This window comes from Anopheles moucheti, chromosome 2 (genome assembly GCF_943734755.1).
Source record: "Anopheles moucheti chromosome 2, idAnoMoucSN_F20_07, whole genome shotgun sequence".
NCBI classification, from domain to species: domain Eukaryota; kingdom Metazoa; phylum Arthropoda; class Insecta; order Diptera; family Culicidae; genus Anopheles; species Anopheles moucheti.
In genome coordinates this window covers 100,599,171-100,624,878 of record NC_069140.1, presented here as the reverse complement: position 1 = coordinate 100,624,878, position 25,708 = coordinate 100,599,171, and the positions used below count along the sequence as shown (strand labels likewise).

Genomic DNA, 25,708 nt, shown 5'->3' with positions numbered 1-25,708 from the left:
AGTTTTTCAAGCTCCTCATACCAGGAGAGCATCCAACGCAGGAGGATGCTTTTTCCGTGTCGATCGAGCCAGAAAACGCGCCAAAAATGACCAGTTTTTCCAGCTCCTGATACCAGGAGAGCATCCAACGCAGGAGGATGCTTTTTCCGTGTCGATCGAGCCAGAAAACGCGCCAAAAATGACCAGTTTTTCAAGCTCCTGATACGAGGAGAGCATCCAACGCAGGAGGATGCTTTTCCCGTGTCGATCGAGCCAGAAAACGCGCCAAAAATGACCAGTTTTCAAGCTCCTGATACCAGGAGAGCATCCAACGCAGGAGGATGCTTTTTCCGTGTCGATCGAGCCAGAAAACGCGCCAAAAATGACCAGTTTTTCAAGCTCCTGATACCAGGAGAGCATCCAACGCAGGAGGATGCTTTTTCCGTGTCGATCGAGCCAGAAAACGCGCCAAAAATGACCAGTTTTTCAAGCTCCTGATACCAGGAGAGCATCCAACGCAGGAGGATGCTTTTTCCGTGTCGATCGAGCCAGAAAACGCGCCAAAAATGACCAGTTTTTCAAGCTCCTGATACCAGGAGAGCATGCAACGCAGGAGGATGCTTTTTCCGTGTCGATCGAGCCAGAAAACGCGCCAAAAATGACCAGTTTTTCAAGCTCCTGATACCAGGAGAGCATCCAACGCAGGAGGATGCTTTTTCCGTGTCGATCGAGCCAGAAAACGCGCCAAAAATGACCAGTTTTTCAAGCTCCTGATACCAGGAGAGCATGCAACGCAGGAGGATGCTTTTTCCGTGTCGATCGAGCCAGAAAACGCGCCAAAAATGACCAGTTTTTCAAGTTCCTGATACCAGGAGAGCATCCAACGCAGGAGGATGCTTTTTCCATGTCGATCGAGCCAGAAAACGCGCCAAAAATTACCAGTTTTTCAAGCTCCTGATACCAGGAGAGCATCCAACGCAAGAGGATGCTTTTTCCGTGTCGATCGAGCCAGAAAACGCGCCAAAAATGACCAGTTTTTCAAGCTCCTGATACCAGGAGAGCATCCAACGCAGGAGGATGCTTTTTCCGTGTCGATCGAGCCAGAAAACGCGCCAAAAATGACCAGTTTTTCAAGCTCCTGATACCAGGAGAGCATCCAACGCAGGAGGATGCTTTTTCCGTGTCGATCGAGCCAGAAAACGCGCCAAAAATGACCAGTTTTTCAAGCGCCTGATACCAGGAGAGCATCCAACGTAGGAGGATGCTTTTTCCGTGTCGATCAAGCCAGAAAACGCGCCAAAAATGGCCAGTTTTTCAAGCTCCTGATACCAGGAGAGCATCCAACGTAGGAGGATGCTTTTTCCGTGTCGATCGAGCCAGAAAACGCGCCAAAAATGACCAATTTTTTCAAGCTCCTGATACCAGGAGAGCATCCAACGCAGGAGGATGCTTTTTCCGTGTCGATCGAGCCAGAAAACGCGCCAAAAATGACCAGTTTTTCAAGCTTCTGACACCAGGAGAGCATCTGACGCAGGAGGATGCTTTTTCCGTGTCGATCGAGCCAGAAAACGCGCCAAAAATGACCAGTTTTTCAAGCTCCTGATACCAAGAGAGCATCCAACGCAGGAGGATGCTTTTTCCGTGTCGATCGAGCCAGAAAACGCGCCAAAATTGACCAGTTTTTCAAGCTCCTGTTACCAGGAGAGCATCCAACGCAGGAGGATGCTTTTTCCGTGTCGATCGAGCCAGAAAACGCGCCAAAAATGACCAGTTTTTCAAGCTCCTGATACCAGGAGAGCATCCAACGCAGGAGGATGCTTTTTCCGTGTCGATCGAGCCAGAAAACGCGCCAAAAATGACCAGTTTTTCAAGCTCCTGATACGAGGAGAGCATCCAACGCAGGAGGATGCTTTTTCCGTGTCGATCGAGCCAGAAAACGCGCCAAAAATGACCAGTTTTTCAAGCTCCTGATACCAGGAGAGCATCCAACGCAGGAGGATGCTTTTTCCGTGTCGATCGAGCCAGCAAGCGCGCCAAAAATGACCAGTTTTTCAAGCGCCTGATACCAGGAGAGCATCCAACGCAGGAGGATGCTTTTTCCGTGTCGATCGAGCCAGAAAACGCGAAAAAATGACCAGTTTTTCAAGCTCCTGATACCAAGAGAGCATCCAACGCAGGAGGATGCTTTTTCCGTGTCGATCGAGCCAGCAAACGCGCCAAAGATGACCAGTTTTTCAAGTTCCTGATACCAGGAGAGCATCCAACGCAGGAGGATGCTTTTTCCGTGTCGATCGAGCCAGAAAACGCGCCAAAAATGACCAGTTTTTTCAAGCTCCTGATACCAGGAGAGCATCCAACGTAGGAGGATGCTTTTTCCGTGTCGATCGAGCCAGAAAACGCGCCAAAAACGACCAGTTTTTCAAGCTCCTGATACCAGGAGAGCATCCAACGCAGGAGGATGCTTTTTCCGTGTCGATCGAGCCAGAAAACGCGCCAAAAATGACCAGTTTTTCAAGCTCCTCATACCAGGAGAGCATCCAACGCAGGAGGATGCTTTTTCCGTGTCGATAGAGCCAGAAAACGCGCCAAAAATGACCAGTTTTTCAAGCTCCTGACACCAGGAGAACATCCAACGCAGGAGGATGCTTTTTCCGTGTCGATCGAGCCAGAAAACGCTCCAAAAATGACCAGTTTTTCAAGCTCCTGATACCAGGAGAGCATCCAACGCAGGAGGATGCTTTTTCCGTGTCGATAGAGCCAGAAAACGCGCCAAAAATGACCAGTTTTTCAAGCTCCTGACACCAGGAGAGCATCCAACGCAGGAGGATGCTTTTTCCGTGTCGATCGAGCCAGAAAACGCGCCAAAAATGACCAGTTTTTCAAGCTCCTGATACCAGGAGAGCATCCAACGCAGGAGGATGCTTTTTCCGTGTCGATCGAGCCAGAAAAGGCGCCAAAAATGACCAGTTTTTCAAGCTCCTGATACCAGGAGAGCATCCAACGCAGGAGGATGCTTTTTCCATGTCGATCGAGCCAGAAAACGCGCCAAAAATGACCAGTTTTTCAAGCTCCTGATACCATGAGAGCATCCAACGCAGGAGGATGCTTTTTCCGTGTCGATCGAGCCAGAAAAATCGCCAAAAATGACCAGTTTTTCAAGCTTCTGACACCAGGAGAGCATCTGACGCAGGAGGATGCTTTTTCCGTGTCGATCGAGCCAGAAAACGCGCCAAAAATGACCAGTTTTTCAAGCTCCTGATACCAAGAGAGCATCCAACGCAGGAGGATGCTTTTTTCCGTGTCGATCGAGCCAGAAAACGCGCCAAAAATGACCAGTTTTTCAAGCTCCTGATACCAAGAGAGCATCCAACGCAGGAGGATGCTTTTTCCGTGTCGATCGAGCCAGAAAACGCGCCAAAATTGACCAGTTTTTCAAGCTCCTGATACCAGGAGAGCATCCAACGCAGGAGGATGCTTTTTCCGTGTCGATCGAGCCAGAAAACGCGCCAAAAATGACCAGTTTTTCAAGCTCCTGACACCAGGAGAGCATCCAACGCAGGAGGATGCTTTTTCCGTGTCGATCGAGCCAGAAAACGCGCCAAAAATGACCAGTTTTTCAAGCTCCTGATACCAGGAGAGCATCCAACGCAGGAGGATGCTTTTTCCGTGTCGATCGAGCCAGAAAACGCGCCAAAAATGACCAGTTTTTCCAGCTCCTGATACCAGGAGAGCATCCAACGCAGGAGGATGCTTTTTCCATGTCGATCGAGCCAGAAAACGCGCCAAAAATGACCAGTTTTTCAAGCTCCTGATACCAGGAGAGCATCCAACGTAGGAGGATGCTTTTTCCGTGTCGATTGAGCCAGAAAACGCGCCAAAATTGACCAGGTTTTCAAGCTCCTGATACCAGGAGAGCATCCAACGCAGGAGGATGCTTTTTCCGCCTCGATCGAGCCAGAAAACGCGCCAAAAATGACCAGTTTTTCAAGCTGCTGATACCAGGAGAGCATCCAACGCAGGAGGATGCTTTTTCCGTGTCGATCGTGCCAGAAAACGCGCCAAAAATGACCAGTTTTTCAAGCTCCTGATACCAGGAGAGCATCCAACGCAGGAGGATGCTTTTTCCGTGTCGATCGAGCCAGAAAACGCGCCAAAAACTACCAGTGTTTTTAGCTCCTGATACCAGGAGAGCATCCAACGCAGGAGGATGCTTTTTCCGTGTCGATCGAGCCAGAAAACGCGCCAAAAATGACCAGTTTTTCAAGCTCCTGATACCAGGAGAGCATCCAACGCAGGAGGATGCTTTTTCCGTGTCGATCGAGCCAGAAAACTCGCCAAAAATGACCAGTTTTTCAAGCTCCTGATACCAGGAGAGCATTCAACGCAGGAGGATGCTTTTTCCGTGTCGATCGAGCCAGAAAACGCGCCAAAAATGACCAGTTTTTCAAGCTCCTGATACCAGGAGAGCATCCAACGCAGGAGGATGCTTTTTCCGTGTCGATCGAGCCAGAAAACGCGCCAAAAATGACCAGTTTTTCAAGCTCCTGATACCAGGAGAGCATCCAACGCAGGAGGATGCTTTTTCCGTGTCGATCGAGCCAGAAAACGCGCCAAAAATGACCAGTTTTTCAAGCTCCTGATACCAGGAGAGCATCCAACGCAGGAGGATGCTTTTTCCGTGTCGATCGAGCCAGAAAACGCGCCAAAAATGACCAGTTTTTAAAGCTCCTGATACCAGGAGAGCATCCAACGCAGGAGGATGCTTTTTCCGTGTCGATAGAGCCAGAAAACGCGCCAAAAATGACCAGTTTTTCAAGCTCCTGACACCAGGAGAGCATCCAACGCAGGAGGATGCTTTTTCCGTGTCGATCGAGCCAGAAAACGCGCCAAAAATGACCAGTTTTTCAAGCTCCTGATACCAGGAGAGCATCCAACGCAGGAGGATGCTTTTTCCGTGTCGATCGAGCCAGAAAACGCGCCAAAAATGACCAGTTTTTCAAGCTCCTGATACCAGGAGAGCATCCAACGCAGGAGGATGCTTTTTCCGTGTCGATCGAGCCAGAAAACGCGCCAAAAATGACCAGTTTTTCAAGCTCCTGATACCAGGAGAGCATCCAACGCAGGAGGATGCTTTTTCCGTGTCGATCGAGCCAGAAAACGCGCCAAAAATGACCAGTTTTTCAAGCTCCTGATACCAGGAGAGCATCCAACGCAGGAGGATGCTTTTTCCGTGTCGATCGAGCCAGAAAACGCGCCAAAAAATGACCAGTTTTTCAAGCTCCTGATACCAGGAGAGCATCCAACGCAGGAGGATGCTTTTTCCGTGTCGATCGAGCCAGAAAACGCGCCAAAAATGACCAGTTTTTCAAGCTCCTGATACCAGGAGAGCATCCAACGCAGGAGGATGCTTTTTCCGTGTCGATCGAGCCAGAAAACTCGCCAAAAATGACCAGTTTTTCAAGCTCCTGATACCAGGAGAGCATTCAACGCAGGAGGATGCTTTTTCCGTGTCGATCGAGCCAGAAAACGCGCCAAAAATGACCAGTTTTTCAAGCTCCTGATACCAGGAGAGCATCCAACGCAGGAGGATGCTTTTTCCGTGTCGATCGAGCCAGAAAACGCGCCAAAAAATGACCAGTTTTTTCAAGCTCCTGATACCAGGAGAGCATCCAACGCAGGAGGATGCTTTTTCCGTGTCGATCGAGCCAGAAAACGCGCCAAAAATGACCAGTTTTTCAAGCTCCTGATACCAGGAGAGCATCCAACGCAGGAGGATGCTTTTTCCGTGTCGATCGAGCCAGAAAACGCGCCAAAAATGACCAGTTTTTCAAGCTCCTGATACCAGGAGAGCATCCAACGCAGGAGGATGCTTTTTCCGTGTCGATAGAGCCAGAAAACGCGCCAAAAATGACCAGTTTTTCAAGCTCCTGATACCAGGAGAGCATCCAACGCAGGAGGATGCTTTTTTCCGTGTCGATCGAGCCAGAAAACGCGCCAAAAATGACCAGTTTTTCAAGCTCCTGATACCAGGAGAGCATCCAACGCAGGAGGATGCTTTTTCCGTGTCGATCGAGCCAGAAAACGCGCCAAAAATGACCAGTTTTTCAAGCTCCTGATACCAGGAGAGCATCCAACGCAGGAGGATGCTTTTTCCGTGTCGATCGAGCCAGAAAACGCGCCAAAAATGACCAGTTTTTCAAGCTCCTGATACCAGGAGAGCATCCAACGCAGGAGGATGCTTTTTCCGTGTCGATCGAGCCAGAAAACGCGCCAAAAATTACCAGTTTTTCAAGCTCCTGATACCAGGAGAGCATCCAACGCAGGAGGATGCTTTTTCCGTGTCGATCGATCCAGAAAACGCTCCAAAACTGACCAGTTTTTCAAGCTCCTGATACCAGGAGAGCATCCAACGCAGGAGGATGCTTTTTCCGTGTCGATAGAGCCAGAAAACGCGCCAAAAATGACCAGTTTTTCAAGCTCCTGACACCAAGAGAGCATCCAACGCAGGAGGATGCTTTTTCCGTGTCGATCGAGCCAGAAAACGCGCCAAAAATGACCAGTTTTTCAAGCTCCTCATACCAGGAGAGCATCCAACGCAGGAGGATGCTTTTTCCGTGTCGATCGAGCCAGAAAACGCGCCAAAAATGACCAGTTTTTCAAGCTCCTGATACCAGGAGAGCATCCAACGCAGGAGGATGCTTTTTCCGTGTCGATCGAGCCAGAAAACGCGCCAAAAATGACCAGTTTTTCAAGCTCCTGATACGAGGAGAGCATCCAACGCAGGAGGATGCTTTTCCCGTGTCGATCGAGCCAGAAAACGCGCCAAAAATGACCAGTTTTTCAAGCTCCTGATACCAGGAGAGCATCCAACGCAGGAGGATGCTTTTTCCGTGTCGATCGAGCCAGAAAACGCGCCAAAAATGACCAGTTTTTCAAGCTCCTGATACCAGGAGAGCATCCAACGCAGGAGGATGCTTTTTCCGTGTCGATCGAGCCAGAAAACGCGCCAAAAATGACCAGTTTTTCAAGCTCCTGATACCAGGAGAGCATCCAACGCAGGAGGATGCTTTTTCCGTGTCGATCGAGCCAGAAAACGCGCCAAAAATGACCAGTTTTTCAAGCTCCTGATACCAGGAGAGCATGCAACGCAGGAGGATGCTTTTTCCGTGTCGATCGAGCCAGAAAACGCGCCAAAAATGACCAGTTTTTCAAGCTCCTGATACCAGGAGAGCATCCAACGCAGGAGGATGCTTTTCCGTGTCGATCGAGCCAGAAAACGCGCCAAAAATGACCAGTTTTTCAAGCTCCTGATACCAGGAGAGCATGCAACGCAGGAGGATGCTTTTTCCGTGTCGATCGAGCCAGAAAACGCGCCAAAAATGACCAGTTTTTCAAGTTCCTGATACCTGGAGAGCATCCAACGCAGGAGGATGCTTTTTCCATGTCGATCGAGCCAGAAAACGCGCCAAAAATTACCAGTTTTTCAAGCTCCTGATACCAGGAGAGCATCCAACGCAAGAGGATGCTTTTTCCGTGTCGATCGAGCCAGAAAACGCGCCAAAAATGACCAGTTTTTCAAGCTCCTGATACCAGGAGAGCATCCAACGCAGGAGGATGCTTTTTCCGTGTCGATCGAGCCAGAAAACGCGCCAAAAATGACCAGTTTTTCAAGCTCCTGATACCAGGAGAGCATCCAACGCAGGAGGATGCTTTTTCCGTGTCGATCGAGCCAGAAAACGCGCCAAAAATGACCAGTTTTTCAAGCGCCTGATACCAGGAGAGCATCCAACGTAGGAGGATGCTTTTTCCGTGTCGATCAAGCCAGAAAACGCGCCAAAAATGGCCAGTTTTTCAAGCTCCTGATACCAGGAGAGCATCCAACGTAGGAGGATGCTTTTTCCGTGTCGATCGAGCCAGAAAACGCGCCAAAAATGACCAATTTTTTCAAGCTCCTGATACCAGGAGAGCATCCAACGCAGGAGGATGCTTTTTCCGTGTCGATCGAGCCAGAAAACGCGCCAAAAATGACCAGTTTTTCAAGCTTCTGACACCAGGAGGATGCTTTTTCCGTGTCGATCGAGCCAGAAAACGCGCCAAAAATGACCAATTTTTTCAAGCTCCTGATACCAGGAGAGCATCCAACGCAGGAGGATGCTTTTTCCGTGTCGATCGAGCCAGAAAACGCGCCAAAAATGACCAGTTTTTCAAGCTTCTGACACCAGGAGAGCCAGAAAACGCGCCAAAAATGACCAGTTTTTCAAGCTCCTGATACCAAGAGAGCATCCAACGCAGGAGGATGCTTTTTCCGTGTCGATCGAGCCAGAAAACGCGCCAAAATTGACCAGTTTTTCAAGCTCCTGTTACCAGGAGAGCATCCAACGCAGGAGGATGCTTTTTCCGTGTCGATCGAGCCAGAAAACGCGCCAAAAATGACCAGTTTTTCAAGCTCCTGATACCAGGAGAGCATCCAACGCAGGAGGATGCTTTTTCCGTGTCGATCGAGCCAGAAAACGCGCCAAAAATGACCAGTTTTTCAAGCTCCTGATACGAGGAGAGCATCCAACGCAGGAGGATGCTTTTTCCGTGTCGATCGAGCCAGAAAACGCGCCAAAAATGACCAGTTTTTCAAGCTCCTGATACCAGGAGAGCATCCAACGCAGGAGGATGCTTTTTCCGTGTCGATCGAGCCAGCAAGCGCGCCAAAAATGACCAGTTTTTCAAGCGCCTGATACCAGGAGAGCATCCAACGCAGGAGGATGCTTTTTCCGTGTCGATCGAGCCAGAAAACGCGAAAAAATGACCAGTTTTTCAAGCTCCTGATACCAAGAGAGCATCCAACGCAGGAGGATGCTTTTTCCGTGTCGATCGAGCCAGCAAACGCGCCAAAGATGACCAGTTTTTCAAGTTCCTGATACCAGGAGAGCATCCAACGCAGGAGGATGCTTTTTCCGTGTCGATCGAGCCAGAAAACGCGCCAAAAATGACCAGTTTTTCAAGCTCCTGATACCAGGAGAGCATCCAACGTAGGAGGATGCTTTTTCCGTGTCGATCGAGCCAGAAAACGCGCCAAAAACGACCAGTTTTTCAAGCTCCTGATACCAGGAGAGCATCCAACGCAGGAGGATGCTTTTTCCGTGTCGATCGAGCCAGAAAACGCGCCAAAAATGACCAGTTTTTCAAGCTCCTCATACCAGGAGAGCATCCAACGCAGGAGGATGCTTTTTCCGTGTCGATAGAGCCAGAAAACGCGCCAAAAATGACCAGTTTTTCAAGCTCCTGACACCAGGAGAACATCCAACGCAGGAGGATGCTTTTTCCGTGTCGATCGAGCCAGAAAACGCTCCAAAAATGACCAGTTTTTCAAGCTCCTGATACCAGGAGAGCATCCAACGCAGGAGGATGCTTTTTCCGTGTCGATAGAGCCAGAAAACGCGCCAAAAATGACCAGTTTTTCAAGCTCCTGACACCAGGAGAGCATCCAACGCAGGAGGATGCTTTTTCCGTGTCGATCGAGCCAGAAAACGCGCCAAAAATGACCAGTTTTTCAAGCTCCTGATACCAGGAGAGCATCCAACGCAGGAGGATGCTTTTTTCCGTGTCGATCGAGCCAGAAAAGGCGCCAAAAATGACCAGTTTTTCAAGCTCCTGATACCAGGAGAGCATCCAACGCAGGAGGATGCTTTTTCCATGTCGATCGAGCCAGAAAACGCGCCAAAAATGACCAGTTTTTCAAGCTCCTGATACCATGAGAGCATCCAACGCAGGAGGATGCTTTTTCCGTGTCGATCGAGCCAGAAAAATCGCGTTTGATAAAAATGACCAGTTTTTAAAGCTCCTGATACGAGGAGAGCATCCAACGCAGGAGGATGCTTTTTCCGTGTCGATAGAGCCAGAAAACGCGCCAAAAATGACCAGTTTTTCAAGCTCCTGATACGAGGAGAGCATCCAACGCAGGAGGATGCTTTTTCCGTGTCGATCGAGCCAGAAAACGCGCCAAAAATGACCAGTTTTTCAAGCTCCTGATACCAGGAGAGCATCCAACGCAGGAGGATGCTTTTTCCGTGTCGATCGAGCCAGAAAACGCGCCAAAATTGACCAGTTTTTCAAGCTCCTGATACCAGGAGAGCATCCAACGCAGGAGGATGCTTTTTCCGTGTCGATCGAGCCAGAAAACGCGCCAAAAATGACCAGTTTTTCAAGCTCCTGACACCAGGAGAGCATCCAACGCAGGAGGATGCTTTTTTCCGTGTCGATCGAGCCAGAAAACGCGCCAAAAATGACCAGTTTTTCAAGCTCCTGATACCAGGAGAGCATTCAACGCAGGAGGATGCTTTTTCCGTGTCGATCGAGCCAGAAAACGCGCCAAAAATGACCAGTTTTTCCAGCTCCTGATACCAGGAGAGCATCCAACGCAGGAGGATGCTTTTTCCATGTCGATCGAGCCAGAAAACGCGCCAAAAATGACCAGTTTTTCAAGCTCCTGATACCAGGAGAGCATCCAACGTAGGAGGATGCTTTTTCCGTGTCGATTGAGCCAGAAAACGCGCCAAAATTGACCAGGTTTTCAAGCTCCTGATACCAGGAGAGCATCCAACGCAGGAGGATGCTTTTTCCGCCTCGATCGAGCCAGAAAACGCGCCAAAAATGACCAGTTTTTCAAGCTGCTGATACCAGGAGAGCATCCAACGCAGGAGGATGCTTTTTCCGTGTCGATCGTGCCAGAAAACGCGCCAAAAATGACCAGTTTTTCAAGCTCCTGATACCAGGAGAGCATCCAACGCAGGAGGATGCTTTTTCCGTGTCGATCGAGCCAGAAAACGCGCCAAAAACTACCAGTGTTTTTAGCTCCTGATACCAGGAGAGCATCCAACGCAGGAGGATGCTTTTTCCGTGTCGATCGAGCCAGAAAACGCGCCAAAAATGACCAGTTTTTCAAGCTCCTGATACCAGGAGAGCATCCAACGCAGGAGGATGCTTTTTCCGTGTCGATCGAGCCAGAAAACTCGCCAAAAATGACCAGTTTTTCAAGCTCCTGATACCAGGAGAGCATTCAACGCAGGAGGATGCTTTTTCCGTGTCGATCGAGCCAGAAAACGCGCCAAAAATGACCAGTTTTTCAAGCTCCTGATACCAGGAGAGCATCCAACGCAGGAGGATGCTTTTTCCGTGTCGATCGAGCCAGAAAACGCGCCAAAAATGACCAGTTTTTCAAGCTCCTGATACCAGGAGAGCATCCAACGCAGGAGGATGCTTTTTCCGTGTCGATCGAGCCAGAAAACGCGCCAAAAATGACCAGTTTTTCAAGCTCCTGATACCAGGAGAGCATCCAACGCAGGAGGATGCTTTTTCCGTGTCGATCGAGCCAGAAAACGCGCCAAAAATGACCAGTTTTTAAAGCTCCTGATACCAGGAGAGCATCCAACGCAGGAGGATGCTTTTTCCGTGTCGATAGAGCCAGAAAACGCGCCAAAAATGACCAGTTTTTCAAGCTCCTGACACCAGGAGAGCATCCAACGCAGGAGGATGCTTTTTCCGTGTCGATCGAGCCAGAAAACGCGCCAAAAATGACCAGTTTTTCAAGCTCCTGATACCAGGAGAGCATCCAACGCAGGAGGATGCTTTTTCCGTGTCGATCGAGCCAGAAAACGCGCCAAAAATGACCAGTTTTTCAAGCTCCTGATACCAGGAGAGCATCCAACGCAGGAGGATGCTTTTTCCGTGTCGATCGAGCCAGAAAACGCGCCAAAAATGACCAGTTTTTCAAGCTCCTGATACCAGGAGAGCATCCAACGCAGGAGGATGCTTTTTCCGTGTCGATCGAGCCAGAAAACGCGCCAAAAATTACCAGTTTTTCAAGCTCCTGATACCAGGAGAGCATCCAACGCAGGAGGATGCTTTTTCCGTGTCGATCGATCCAGAAAACGCTCCAAAACTGACCAGTTTTTCAAGCTCCTGATACCAGGAGAGCATCCAACGCAGGAGGATGCTTTTTCCGTGTCGATAGAGCCAGAAAACGCGCCAAAAATGACCAGTTTTTCAAGCTCCTGACACCAAGAGAGCATCCAACGCAGGAGGATGCTTTTTCCGTGTCGATCGAGCCAGAAAACGCGCCAAAAATGACCAGTTTTTCAAGCTCCTCATACCAGGAGAGCATCCAACGCAGGAGGATGCTTTTTCCGTGTCGATCGAGCCAGAAAACGCGCCAAAAATGACCAGTTTTTCAAGCTCCTCATACCAGGAGAGCATCCAACGCAGGAGGATGCTTTTTCCGTGTCGATCGAGCCAGAAAACGCGCCAAAAATGACCAGTTTTTCAAGCTCCTGATACCAGGAGAGCATCCAACGCAGGAGGATGCTTTTTCCGTGTCGATCGAGCCAGAAAACGCGCCAAAAATGACCAGTTTTTCAAGCTCCTGATACCAGGAGAGCATCCAACGCAGGAGGATGCTTTTCCCGTGTCGATCGAGCCAGAAAACGCGCCAAAAATGACCAGTTTTTCAAGCTCCTGATACCAGGAGAGCATCCAACGCAGGAGGATGCTTTTTCCGTGTCGATCGAGCCAGAAAACGCGCCAAAAATGACCAGTTTTTCAAGCTCCTGATACGAGGAGAGCATCCAACGCAGGAGGATGCTTTTTCCGTGTCGATCGAGCCAGAAAACGCGCCAAAAATGACCAGTTTTTCAAGCTCCTGATACCAGGAGAGCATCCAACGTAGGAGGATGCTTTTTCCGTGTCGATCAAGCCAGAAAACGCGCCAAAAATGGCCAGTTTTTCAAGCTCCTGATACCAGGAGAGCATCCAACGTAGGAGGATGCTTTTTCCGTGTCGATCGAGCCAGAAAACGCGCCAAAAATGACCAATTTTTTCAAGCTCCTGATACCAGGAGAGCATCCAACGCAGGAGGATGCTTTTTCCGTGTCGATCGAGCCAGAAAACGCGCCAAAAATGACCAGTTTTTCAAGCTTCTGACACCAGGAGAGCATCTGACGCAGGAGGATGCTTTTTCCGTGTCGATCGAGCCAGAAAACGCGCCAAAAATGACCAGTTTTTCAAGCTGCTGATACCAGGAGAGCATCCAACGCAGGAGGATGCTTTTTCCATGTCGATCGAGCCAGAAAACGCGCCAAAATTGACCAGTTTTTCAAGCTCCTGTTACCAGGAGAGCATCCAACGCAGGAGGATGCTTTTTCCGTGTCGATCGAGCCAGAAAACGCGCCAAAAATGACCAGTTTTTCAAGCTCCTGATACCAGGAGAGCATCCAACGCAGGAGGATGCTTTTTCCGTGTCGATCGAGCCAGAAAACGCGCCAAAAATGACCAGTTTTTCAAGCTCCTGATACGAGGAGAGCATCCAACGCAGGAGGATGCTTTTTCCGTGTCGATCGAGCCAGAAAACGCGCCAAAAATGACCAGTTTTTCAAGCTCCTGATACCAGGAGAGCATCCAACGCAGGAGGATGCTTTTTCCGTGTCGATCGAGCCAGCAAGCGCGCCAAAAATGACCAGTTTTTCAAGCGCCTGATACCAGGAGAGCATCCAACGCAGGAGGATGCTTTTTCCGTGTCGATCGAGCCAGAAAACGCGAAAAAATGACCAGTTTTTCAAGCTCCTGATACCAAGAGAGCATCCAACGCAGGAGGATGCTTTTTCCGTGTCGATCGAGCCAGCAAACGCGCCAAAGATGACCAGTTTTTCAAGTTCCTGATACCAGGAGAGCATCCAACGCAGGAGGATGCTTTTTCCGTGTCGATCGAGCCAGAAAACGCGCCAAAATTGACCAGTTTTTCAAGCTCCTGATACCAGGAGAGCATCCAACGCAGGAGGATGCTTTTTCCGTGTCGATCGAGCCAGAAAACGCGCCAAAAATGACCAGTTTTTCAAGCTCCTGACACCAGGAGAGCATCCAACGCAGGAGGATGCTTTTTCCGTGTCGATCGAGCCAGAAAACGCGCCAAAAATGACCAGTTTTTCAAGCTCCTGATACCAGGAGAGCATTCAACGCAGGAGGATGCTTTTTCCGTGTCGATCGAGCCAGAAAACGCGCCAAAAATGACCAGTTTTTCCAGCTCCTGATACCAGGAGAGCATCCAACGCAGGAGGATGCTTTTTCCATGTCGATCGAGCCAGAAAACGCGCCAAAAATGACCAGTTTTTCAAGCTCCTGATACCAGGAGAGCATCCAACGTAGGAGGATGCTTTTTCCGTGTCGATTGAGCCAGAAAACGCGCCAAAATTGACCAGGTTTTCAAGCTCCTGATACCAGGAGAGCATCCAACGCAGGAGGATGCTTTTTCCGCCTCGATCGAGCCAGAAAACGCGCCAAAAATGACCAGTTTTTCAAGCTGCTGATACCAGGAGAGCATCCAACGCAGGAGGATGCTTTTTCCGTGTCGATCGTGCCAGAAAACGCGCCAAAAATGACCAGTTTTTCAAGCTCCTGATACCAGGAGAGCATCCAACGCAGGAGGATGCTTTTTCCGTGTCGATCGAGCCAGAAAACGCGCCAAAAACTACCAGTGTTTTTAGCTCCTGATACCAGGAGAGCATCCAACGCAGGAGGATGCTTTTTCCGTGTCGATCGAGCCAGAAAACGCGCCAAAAATGACCAGTTTTTCAAGCTCCTGATACCAGGAGAGCATCCAACGCAGGAGGATGCTTTTTCCGTGTCGATCGAGCCAGAAAACTCGCCAAAAATGACCAGTTTTTCAAGCTCCTGATACCAGGAGAGCATTCAACGCAGGAGGATGCTTTTTCCGTGTCGATCGAGCCAGAAAACGCGCCAAAAATGACCAGTTTTTCAAGCTCCTGATACCAGGAGAGCATCCAACGCAGGAGGATGCTTTTTCCGTGTCGATCGAGCCAGAAAACGCGCCAAAAATGACCAGTTTTTCAAGCTCCTGATACCAGGAGAGCATCCAACGCAGGAGGATGCTTTTTCCGTGTCGATCGAGCCAGAAAACGCGCCAAAAATGACCAGTTTTTCAAGCTCCTGATACCAGGAGAGCATCCAACGCAGGAGGATGCTTTTTCCGTGTCGATCGAGCCAGAAAACGCGCCAAAAATGACCAGTTTTTAAAGCTCCTGATACCAGGAGAGCATCCAACGCAGGAGGATGCTTTTTCCGTGTCGATAGAGCCAGAAAACGCGCCAAAAATGACCAGTTTTTCAAGCTCCTGACACCAGGAGAGCATCCAACGCAGGAGGATGCTTTTTCCGTGTCGATCGAGCCAGAAAACGCGCCAAAAATGACCAGTTTTTCAAGCTCCTGATACCAGGAGAGCATCCAACGCAGGAGGATGCTTTTTCCGTGTCGATCGAGCCAGAAAACGCGCCAAAAATGACCAGTTTTTCAAGCTCCTGATACCAGGAGAGCATCCAACGCAGGAGGATGCTTTTTCCGTGTCGATCGAGCCAGAAAACGCGCCAAAAATGACCAGTTTTTCAAGCTCCTGATACCAGGAGAGCATCCAACGCAGGAGGATGCTTTTTCCGTGTCGATCGAGCCAGAAAACGCGCCAAAAATTACCAGTTTTTCAAGCTCCTGATACCAGGAGAGCATCCAACGCAGGAGGATGCTTTTTCCGTGTCGATCGATCCAGAAAACGCTCCAAAACTGACCAGTTTTTCAAGCTCCTGATACCAGGAGAGCATCCAACGCAGGAGGATGCTTTTTCCGTGTCGATAGAGCCAGAAAACGCGCCAAAAATGACCAGTTTTTCAAGCTCCTGACACCAAGAGAGCATCCAACGCAGGAGGATGCTTTTTCCGTGTCGATCGAGCCAGAAAACGCGCCAAAAATGACCAGTTTTTCAAGCTCCTCATACCAGGAGAGCATCCAACGCAGGAGGATGCTTTTTCCGTGTCGATCGAGCCAGAAAACGCGCCAAAAATGACCAGTTTTTCAAGCTCCTCATACCAGGAGAGCATCCAACGCAGGAGGATGCTTTTTCCGTGTCGATCGAGCCAGAAAACGCGCCAAAAATGACCAGTTTTTCAAGCTCCTGATACCAGGAGAGCATCCAACGCAGGAGGATGCTTTTTCCGTGTCGATCGAGCCAGAAAACGCGCCAAAAATGACCAGTTTTTCAAGCTCCTGATACCAGGAGAGCATCCAACGCAGGAGGATGCTTTTCCCGTGTCGATCGAGCCAGAAAACGCGCCAAAAATGACCAGTTTTTCAAGCTCCTGATACCAGGAGAGCATCCAACGCAGGAGGATGCTTTTTCCGTGTCGATCGAGCCAGAAAACGCGCCAAAAATGACCAGTTTTTCAAGCTCCTGATACGAGGAGAGCATCCAACGCAGGAGGATGCTTTTTCCGTGTCGATCGAGCCAGAAAACGCGCCAAAAATGACCAGTTTTTCAAGCTCCTGATACCAGGAGAGCATCCAACGTAGGAGGATGCTTTTTCCGTGTCGATCAAGCCAGAAAACGCGCCAAAAATGGCCAGTTTTTCAAGCTCCTGATACCAGGAGAGCATCCAACGTAGGAGGATGCTTTTGCCGTGTCGATCGAGCCAGAAAACGCGCCAAAAATGACCAATTTTTTCAAGCTCCTGATACCAGGAGAGCATCCAACGCAGGAGGATGCTTTTTCCGTGTCGATCGAGCCAGAAAACGCGCCAAAAATGACCAGTTTTTCAAGCTTCTGACACCAGGAGAGCATCTGACGCAGGAGGATGCTTTTTCCGTGTCGATCGAGCCAGAAAACGCGCCAAAAATGACCAGTTTTTCAAGCTGCTGATACCAGGAGAGCATCCAACGCAGGAGGATGCTTTTTCCATGTCGATCGAGCCAGAAAACGCGCCAAAATTGACCAGTTTTTCAAGCTCCTGTTACCAGGAGAGCATCCAACGCAGGAGGATGCTTTTTCCGTGTCGATCGAGCCAGAAAACGCGCCAAAAATGACCAGTTTTTCAAGCTCCTGATACCAGGAGAGCATCCAACGCAGGAGGATGCTTTTTCCGTGTCGATCGAGCCAGAAAACGCGCCAAAAATGACCAGTTTTTCAAGCTCCTGATACGAGGAGAGCATCCAACGCAGGAGGATGCTTTTTCCGTGTCGATCGAGCCAGAAAACGCGCCAAAAATGACCAGTTTTTCAAGCTCCTGATACCAGGAGAGCATCCAACGCAGGAGGATGCTTTTTCCGTGTCGATCGAGCCAGCAAGCGCGCCAAAAATGACCAGTTTTTCAAGCGCCTGATACCAGGAGAGCATCCAACGCAGGAGGATGCTTTTTCCGTGTCGATCGAGCCAGAAAACGCGAAAAAATGACCAGTTTTTCAAGCTCCTGATACCAAGAGAGCATCCAACGCAGGAGGATGCTTTTTCCGTGTCGATCGAGCCAGCAAACGCGCCAAAGATGACCAGTTTTTCAAGTTCCTGATACCAGGAGAGCATCCAACGCAGGAGGATGCTTTTTCCGTGTCGATCGAGCCAGAAAACGCGCCAAAAATGACCAGTTTTTCAAGCTCCTGATACCAGGAGAGCATCCAACGTAGGAGGATGCTTTTTCCGTGTCGATCGAGCCAGAAAACGCGCCAAAAATGACCAGTTTTTCAAGCTCCTGATACCAGGAGAGCATCCAACGCAGGAGGATGCTTTTTCCGTGTCGATCGAGCCAGAAAACGCGCCAAAAATGACCAGTTTTTCAAGCTCCTGATACCAGGAGAGCATCCAACGCAGGAGGATGCTTTTTCCGTGTCGATAGAGCCAGAAAACGCGCCAAAAATGACCAGTTTTTCAAGCTCCTGACACCAGGAGAACATCCAACGCAGGAGGATGCTTTTTCCGTGTCGATCGAGCCAGAAAACGCGCCAAAAATGACCAGTTTTTCAAGCTCCTGATACCAGGAGAGCATCCAACGCAGGAGGATGCTTTTTCCGTGTCGATAGAGCCAGAAAACGCGCCAAAAATGACCAGTTTTTCAAGCTCCTGACACCAGGAGAGCATCCAACGCAGGAGGATGCTTTTTCCGTGTCGATCGAGCCAGAAAACGCGCCAAAAATGACCAGTTTTTCAAGCTCCTGATACCAGGAGAGCATCCAACGCAGGAGGATGCTTTTTCCGTGTCGATCGAGCCAGAAAAGGCGCCAAAAATGACCAGTTTTTCAAGCTCCTGATACCAGGAGAGCATCCAACGCAGGAGGATGCTTTTTCCATGTCGATCGAGCCAAAAAACGCGCCAAAAATGACCAGTTTTTCAAGCTCCTGATACCATGAGAGCATCCAACGCAGGAGGATGCTTTTTCCGTGTCGATCGAGCCAGAAAAATCGCGTTTGATAAAAATGACCAGTTTTTACAAGCTCCTGATACCAGGAGAGCATCCAACGCAGGAGGATGCTTTTTCCGTGTCGATCGAGCCAGAAAACGCGCCAAAAATGACCAGGTTTTCAAGCTCCTGATACCAGGAGAGCATCCAACGCAGGAGGATGCTTTTTCCGTGTCGATCGAGCCAGAAAACGCGCCAAAATTGACCAGTTTTTCAAGCTCCTGATACCAGGAGAGCATCCAACGCAGGAGGATGCTTTTTCCGTGTCGATCGAGCCAGAAAACGCGCCAAAAATGACCAGTTTTTCAAGCTCCTGATACCAGGAGAGCATCCAACGCAGGAGGATGCATTTTCCGTGTCGATCGAGCCAGAAAACGCGCCAAAAATGACCAGTTTTTCAAGTTCCTGATACGAGGAGAGCATCCAACGCAGGAGGATGCTTTTTCCGTGTCGATCGAGCCAGAAAACGCGCCAAAAATTACCAGTTTTTCAAGCTCCTGATACCAGGAGAGCATCCAACGCAGGAGGATGCTTTTTCCGTGTCGATCGAGCCAGCAAGCGCGCCAAAAATGACCAGTTTTTCAAGCGCCTGATACCAGGAGAGCATCCAACGCAGGAGGATGCTTTTTCCGTGTCGATCGAGCCAGAAAACGCGCCAAAAATGACCAGGTTTTCAAGCTCCTGATACTAAGAGAGCATCCAACGCAGGAGGATGCTTTTTCCGTGTCGATCGAGCCAGCAAACGTGCCAAAGATGACCAGTTTTTCAAGTTCCTGATACCAGGAGAGCATCCAACGCAGGAGGATGCTTTTTCCGTGTCGATCGAGCCAGAAAACGCGCCAAAAATGACCAGTTTTTCAAGCTCCTGATACCAGGAGAGCATCCAACGTAGGAGGATGCTTTTTCCGTGTCGATCGAGCCAGAAAACGCGCCAAAAATGACCAGTTTTTCAAGCTCCTGATACCAGGAGAGCATCCAACGCAGGAGGATGCTTTTTCCGTGTCGATCGAGCCAGAAAACGCGCCAAAACTGACCAGTTTTTCAAGCTCCTGATACCAGGAGAGCATCCAACGCAGGAGGATGCTTTTTCCGTGTCGATCGAGCCAGAAAAATCGCGTTTGATAAAAATGACCAGTTTTTAAAGCTCCTGATACCAGGAGAGCATCCAACGCAGGAGGATGCTTTTTCCGTGTCGATCGAGCCAGAAAACGCGCCAAAAATGACCAGTTTTTCAAGCTCCTGATACCAGGAGAGCATCCAACGCAGGAGGATGCTTTTTCCGTGTCGATCGAGCCAGAAAACGCGCCAAAAATGACCAGTTTTTCAAGCTCCTGATACCAGGAGAGCATCCAACGTAGGAGGATGCTTTTTCCGTGTCGATCGAGCCAGAAAACGCGCCAAAAATGACCAGTTTTTCAAGCTCCTGACACCAGGAGAGCATCCAACGCAGGAGGATGCTTTTTCCGTGTCGATCGAGCCAGAAAACGCGCCAAAAATGACCAGTTTTTCAAGTTCCTGATACCAGGAGAGCATCCAACGCAGGAGGATGCTTTTTCCGTGTCGATCGAGCCAGAAAACGCGCCAAAAATGACCAGTTTTTCAAGCTCCTGATACCAGGAGAGCATCCAACGCAGGAGGATGCTTTTTCCGTGTCGATCGAGCCAGAAAACGCGCCAAAAATTACCAGTTTTTCAAGCTCCTGATACCAGGAGAGCATCCAACGCAGGAGGATGCTTTTTCCGTGTCGATCGAGCCAGAAAACGCGCCAAAAATGACCAGTTTTTCAAGCTCCTGATACCAGGAGAGCATCCAACGCAGGAGGATGCTTTTTCCGTGTCGATCGATCCAGAAAACGCTCCAAAACTGACCAGTTTTTCAAGCTCCTGATACCAGGAGAGCATCCAACGCAGGAGGATGCTTTTTCCGTGTCGATAGAGCCAGAAAACGCGCCAAAAATGACCAGTTTTTCAAGCTCCTGACACCAGGAGAGCATCCAACGCAGGAGGATGCTTTTTCCGTGTCGATCGAGCCAGAAAACGCGCCAAAAATGACCAGTTTTTCAAGCTCCTCATACCAGGAGAGCATCCAACGCAGGAGGATGCTTTTTCCGTGTCGATCGAGCCAGAAAACGCGCCAAAAATGACCAGTTTTTCAAGCTCCTGATACCAGGAGAGCATCCAACGCAGGAGGATGCTTTTTCCGTGTCGATCGAGCCAGAAAACGCGCCAAAAATGACCAGTTTTTCAAGCTCCTGATACGAGGAGAGCATCCAACGCAGGAGGATGCTTTTTCCGTGTCGATCGAGCCAGAAAACGCGCCAAAAATGACCAGTTTTTCAAGCTCCTGATACCAGGAGAGCATCCAACGCAGGAGGATGCTTTTTCCGTGTCGATCGAGCCAGAAAACGCGCCAAAAATGACCAGTTTTTCAAGCTCCTGATACGAGGAGAGCATCCAACGCAGGAGGATGCTTTTTCCGTGTCGATCGAGCCAGAAAACGCGCCAAAAATGACCAGTTTTTCAAGCTCCTGATACCAGCAGAGCATCCAACGCAGGAGGATGCTTTTTCCGTGTCGATCGAGCCAGAAAACGCGCCAAAAATTACCAGTTTTTCAAGCTCCTCATACCAGGAGAGCATCCAACGCAGGAGGATGCTTTTTCCGTGTCGATCGAGCCAGAAAACGCGCCAAAAATGACCAGTTTTTCAAGCTCCTGATACCAGGAGAGCATCCAACGCAGGAGGATGCTTTTTCCGTGTCGATCGAGCCAGAAAACGCGCCAAAAATGACCAGTTTTTCAAGTTCCTGATACCAGGAGAGCATCCAACGCAGGAGGATGCTTTTTCCATGTCGATCGAGCCAGAAAACGCGCCAAAAATGACCAGTTTTTCAAGCTCCTGATACCAGGAGAGCATCCAACGCAGGAGGATGCTTTTTCCGTGTCGATCGAGCCAGAAAAGGCGCCAAAAATGACCAGTTTTTCAAGCTCCTGATACCAGGAGAGCATCCAACGCAGGAGGATGCTTTTTCCATGTCGATCGAGCCAGAAAACGCGCCAAAAATGACCAGTTTTTCAAGCTCCTGATACCAAGAGAGCATCCAACGCAGGAGGATGCTTTTTCCGTGTCGATCGAGCCAGAAAAATCGCGTTTGATAAAAATGACCAGTTTTTTAAGCTCCTGATACCAGGAGAGCATCCAACGCAGGAGGATGCTTTTTCCGTGTCGATCGAGCCAGCAAGCGCGCCAAAAATGACCAGTTTTTCAAGCGCCTGATACCAGGAGAGCATTCAACGCAGGAGGATGCTTTTTCCGTGTCGATCGAGCCAGAAAACGCGCCAAAAATGACCAGTTTTTCAAGCTCCTGATACCAGGAGAGCATCCAACGCAGGAGGATGCTTTTTCCGTGTCGATCGAGCCAGAAAACGCGCCAAAAATGACCAGTTTTTCAAGTTCCTGATACCAGGAGAGCATCCAACGCAGGAGGATGCTTTTTCCGTGTCGATCGAGCCAGAAAACGCGAAAAAATGACCAGTTTTTCAAGCTCCTGATACCAGGAGAGCATCCAACGCAGGAGGATGCTTTTTCCGTGTCGATCGAGCCAGAAAACTCGCCAAAAATGACCAGTTTTTCAAGCTCCTGATACCAGCAGAGCATCCAACGCAGGAGGATGCTTTTTCCGTGTCGATCGAGCCAGAAAACGCGCCAAAAATTACCAGTTTTTCAAGCTCCTGTTACCAGGAGAGCATCCAACGCAGGAGGATGCTTTTTCCGTGTCGATCGAGCCAGAAAACGCGCCAAAAATGACCAGTTTTTCAAGCTCCTGATACCAGGAGAGCATGCAACGCAGGAGGATGCTTTTTCCGTGTCGATCGAGCCAGAAAACGCGCCAAAAATGACCAGTTTTTCAAGCTCCTGATACCAGGAGAGCATCCAACGCAGGAGGATGCTTTTTCCATGTCGATCGAGCCAGAAAACGCGCCAAAAATTACCAGTTTTTCAAGCTCCTGATACCAGGAGAGCATCCAACGCAAGAGGATGCTTTTTCCGTGTCGATCGAGCCAGAAAACGCGCCAAAAATGACCAGTTTTTCAAGCTCCTGATACCAGGAGAGCATCCAACGCAGGAGGATGCTTTTTCCGTGTCGATCGAGCCAGAAAACGCGCCAAAAATGACCAGTTTTTCAAGCTCCTGATACCAGGAGAGCATCCAACGCAGGAGGATGCTTTTTCCGTGTCGATCGAGCCAGAAAACGCGCCAAAAATGACCAGTTTTTCAAGCGCCTGATACCAGGAGAGCATCCAACGTAGGAGGATGCTTTTTCCGTGTCGATCAAGCCAGAAAACGCGCCAAAAATGGCCAGTTTTTCAAGCTCCTGATACCAGGAGAGCATCTAACGTAGGAGGATGCTTTTTCCGTGTCGATCGAGCCAGAAAACGCGCCAAAAATGACCAGTTTTTTCAAGCTCCTGATACCAGGAGAGCATCCAACGCAGGAGGATGCTTTTTCCGTGTCGATCGAGCCAGAAAACGCGCCAAAAATGACCAGTTTTTCAAGCTTCTTACACCAGGAGAGCATCCAACGCAGGAGGATGCTTTTTCCGTGTCGATCGAGCCAGAAAACGCGCCAAAAATGACCAGTTTTTCAAGCTCCTGATACCAAGAGAGCATCCAACGCAGGAGGATGCTTTTTCCGTGTCGATCGAGCCAGAAAACGCGCCAAAAATGACCAGTTTTTCAAGCTCCTGATACCAGGAGAGCATCCAACGCAGGAGGATGCTTTTTCCGTGTCGATCGAGCCAGAAAAGGCGCCAAAAATGACCAGTTTTTCAAGCTCCTGATACCAGGAGAGCATCCAACGCAGGAGGATGCTTTTTCCATGTCGATCGAGCCAGAAAACGCGCCAAAAATGACCAGTTTTTCAAGCTCCTGATACCAGGAGAGCATCCAACGCAGGAGGATGCTTTTTCCGTGTCGATCGAGCCAGAAAAATCGCGTTTGATAAAAATGACCAGTTTTTAAAGCTCCTGATACCAGGAGAGCATCCAACGCAGGAGGATGCTTTTTCCGTGTCGATCGAGCCAGAAAACGCGCCAAAAATGACCAGGTTTTCAAGCTCCTGATACCAGGAGAGCATCCAACGCAGGAGGATGCTTTTTCCGTGTCGATCGAGCCAGAAAACGCGCCAAAATTGACCAGTTTTTCAAGCTCCTGATACCAGGAGAGCATCCAACGCAGGAGGATGCTTTTTCCGTGTCGATCGAGCCAGAAAACGCGCCAAAAATGACCAGTTTTTCAAGCTCCTGATACCAGGTGTTGCGTCCAGCAACGATGCCCTTTTCGTCGATTAAGAAAGCTAGAAGTTTCTTTAATATCTAGCTTTATTTTAAAACATTAAAAAATTCAATTCTGCTTTCTGCGATAAAAAGAGGCCTGGTGCCTCTTTGCACGCACTTTTATCCTTTTTCTTTCCTCCCGATAGCGGTCATTACTCCTTCCTAGATTCATCCGAACCTCCGAAGGATCGAGCGGTTCGGATGAACGGCCCTAAGCCTGACCGACGTATCGTTTCGCCCTCTCTCTCGACAGTCTTTTTCGCCCCGCTGTCTGCTGTCAAACGAGGACCGCTGTTAATAAACAACACTGGCCCCCGGTGTTTGACCACGTTAAACACCTCCGTGCGGTTCAACGTTAATAGTTGCGATTTTTACAGCAGGTCGTTCCAAAATCTTCCGGTTTCCTAACTGCACATGCACTCGACGAACTACGCCGTCTTTCGATGGTATTAGCTTGACGATTCTTCCTTTGGGCCAACATCCTCTTGGTAGAGCGTCATCCACCACTAGCACTAGGTCTCCTTCCATCAGAGGTGGTTGAGGCTGAAACCATTTGCTGCGACGAGTAAGCGTAGGCAAGTATGAGGCTACCCACCGTCGCCAAAACTGATCCGTATAAAGTTGTGATGTTTTCCAGCTGTTTTTTAATGCTGCGGAAGAGTCGTCAAACTTATTTATTGCTTTTGCCCCAGAAGATGATCCCAGTAGAAAATGATTGGGTGTTAGTGGAGCTTCTTCTTCATTATCAACTGATACGTGTGTTAGTGGACGCGTGTTGACTATGTGTTCGACCTCGATCAACCAGTTGGCGAAAATAGCGTCTGTTGGTGTTCTCGTAAACTGCATACTGGAAAGAGTGCGTTTTACAGATTGTACCAATCTCTCCCATGCACCGCCGAAGTGTGGAGCTCCAGGAGGGTTGTATCTCCACTTCGTATCGGGAAGATATACTGCATCAATCAGCTCTTCGTAGTCAATTTGCTTAGCAGCGTCCTTCAACTCACGATCAGCGCCGATGAAATTTGTTCCTCGGTCCGTCACGATTTCGATCGGAGTACCTCTGCGCGCGATGAAATTGCGTAGTGCGATGATGCAGGCGCTCGTATTCAAACTATAGGCTACCTCTATATGTATTGCTCGAATTGTTAGGCACGTAAACAGTACGCCCCAGCGTTTCTCTTGTCTACGTCCGTTAGCAACCAAAAAGGGGCCAAAATAATCAATTCCGGTATAGGAAAACGGTCTGGTGAACGGTGACAATCGTGCTAGAGGCAACTCATTCATTACGGGCGATCTTGGGAACGCTTGTCGAATCCTGCATATAAAGCAATTGCTTCTCACTCTGTGACACGCGCTTCTTAATGCAGGTATGTCAAACCGCTGCCGCACTTCGTTCATGACCGTTTGATGATTTTGGTGTTTATATTTCCAGTGAAATTCTGCTACCACCAGATCAGTCACCCAGGACCTTTTTGGAAGAATTATCGGCCTCTTTGTATCGTCACCTACATAACGACAGGCATCGATTCTTCCACGTACACGTAAAATATCGTTTTCGTCGATGTAAGCGCTGCGTCTAAAAAGAGGATCATGTTTATTAATGCTCTTTTTATTTTGGTTCGTACCTGACTTTTCTTCCAGAAGGCGCTGGTATTCTTCTGGGAATTCCGTTTTTTGTACTTCTGTAAATATGGACCGCTCAGCTTGTTGAAGTTCCTTCACCGTGAGATGTCCGTACTGCCGTTCTGTTGTAGGCGACCGGGCATTGTTGATGAATCTCCATAAGTAAGCGATGGCGCGATGCAAACGTTTCCAGTGAGAGAATCGCTCGAAAGCGATTATCGGCGTTATTTCGATATGATGTGATACGGTTGGTCGTATTTCTTCGTCCGTCCTCATAGGCTCAACAGGCTCCAGCTTCCACTCGTTCTCTGATTGTTGCAAGAAAGCTGGCCCTTTAAACCAGCTTCCACTGATGATGTGTCGGTTAAGGTTGTGCCATTTTGTTCCCTCATCGGCAACGTTGTTTTTTGTCGGTACCCAGTGCCATTCATTCACGGTCGAGCTCTCGAGAATTTCAGCTACTCGATGTGCTACGTAGATGCTGTATCTTCGATGATCAGCGTT

At 49.3% G+C, this 25,708-nt stretch overlaps 1 pseudogene; it reads left to right on the top strand.

Moving 5' to 3' along the window:
• LOC128300626 (uncharacterized) overlaps positions 1-25,354 on the top strand; it is a 43,952-nt pseudogene extending 18,598 nt beyond the window's left edge.
• The last annotated feature ends 354 nt before the right edge of the window (positions 25,355-25,708 follow it).